Genomic DNA, 1,581 nt, shown 5'->3' on the forward strand with positions numbered 1-1,581 from the left:
ATCCAAATTAGTTATTTCAGATGTTTACCTTTGTTGTTGGAGTACATTAAATATACAAAAACATACTCTTGGTTTCATTGTTTATCTTGTTTATTTATTTATTGTGATAAAAATAATTGTTAAATTATAGTTTTCAAAGCTATTTCACCTGAGACTTTTATTATTATTATTATTTTTAAAGATTTTATTTATTTATTTGACAGAGAGAGATCACAGTAGGAGAGAGGAAGGGAAGAGATCACAGAGAGAGGAAGGGAAGCAGGCCCCCTGCTGAGCAGAGAGCCCAACGTGGGACTCGATCCCAGGACCCTGAGATCATGACCTGAGCCGAAGGCAGCGGTTTAACCCACTGAGCCACCCAGGCGCCCCGAGACTTTTATTATTATTATTATTATTTTTAATTTTACACTTTGCCTCCATTTGTTCTGAGATTTTGGTGGAACAGCATAATACAAATAGGCAAATAAGGGAGACATGTGGCAAGAAAAAATATTTCTTTTTTATTTATTTTTCTAAAGATTTTATTTATTTCAGAGAGAGAATGCGAGCATGTGTGGGAGAAGGGACAAACAGAGTAGGAGAAGCAGACTCGCCGCTAAGCAGGGAGCCCCAGCATGGGGCTTGATCCCGGGACCCCAGGATCATGACCTGAGCAGAAGGCAGATGCTTAACTGACTGAGCCACTCGGGCCCCCAAGGAAAAATATTTCTGTGGAATTCTTAAATTGTATTTAGATAAAACAATAGGGGGTGCCTGGGTGGCTCAGTCAGTTGAGCATCCAAGTCTTAGCTCAAGTGAAATTCTTGGGCTTGTGAGATCCAGCTCCACATCAGCTCAGCACTCAGCAAAGAGTCTGCTTTAGATTCTTTCCCTCTCCTTCTGCCCCAACTCCCCCCTCTAACATGCTCTCACTCTCAAATAATAAATTCCTTTTTAAAAAAGATGAAACATTTTGGTGTCAAGGAGTAGTAGAAAATAAGTTTTGGTAATAATAATTAAAACCACGGGGGGCACTGGGTGGTTCAGTCATTAAGCATCTGCCTTTGGCTCAGGTCATGATCCTAGGGTCCTGGGATTGAGCCTCACATTGGGCTCCCTGCTCAGCGGGAAGCCTGCTTCTCTCTCTCCTGCTTCCCCTGCTTGTGTTCCCTCTCTTGCCGTCTCTCTCTGTCAAATAAATAAATAAAATCTTAAAAATAAATAAATAAAGCCACTTACTTGTATGTATAGCATGTATTTATATATTACCTCAAATGTTTAAAACAATACTGTGGCTTAAGTACAGTTGTTTTAGTTTTACAGTTGAGTTAACGAAGGATACAAATATGCTAGTGACTAAAAGCTAGAAGAGGTAGAAGGAGAATTTTCCTGATGACTCTGATTCTCAAGTTGGTATCTTTTACAGTATGCTTCCCTGATCCTCTAGGGTGAACCAATTAGTGTTACCAAGGATTCTGAGGAAGAAGGAGAAAGGCAGGCTAAGTATTGTGGAGTTTATCCTTTAGGGGATAATAGACCTTTGAAAGCATTTGATTAAGAAAGTCATATGATAATCTCAAGATCATAGGCATATTATTACTC

This window comes from Mustela nigripes, chromosome 13 (assembly GCF_022355385.1).
Source record: "Mustela nigripes isolate SB6536 chromosome 13, MUSNIG.SB6536, whole genome shotgun sequence".
Lineage (NCBI taxonomy): Eukaryota > Metazoa > Chordata > Mammalia > Carnivora > Mustelidae > Mustela > Mustela nigripes.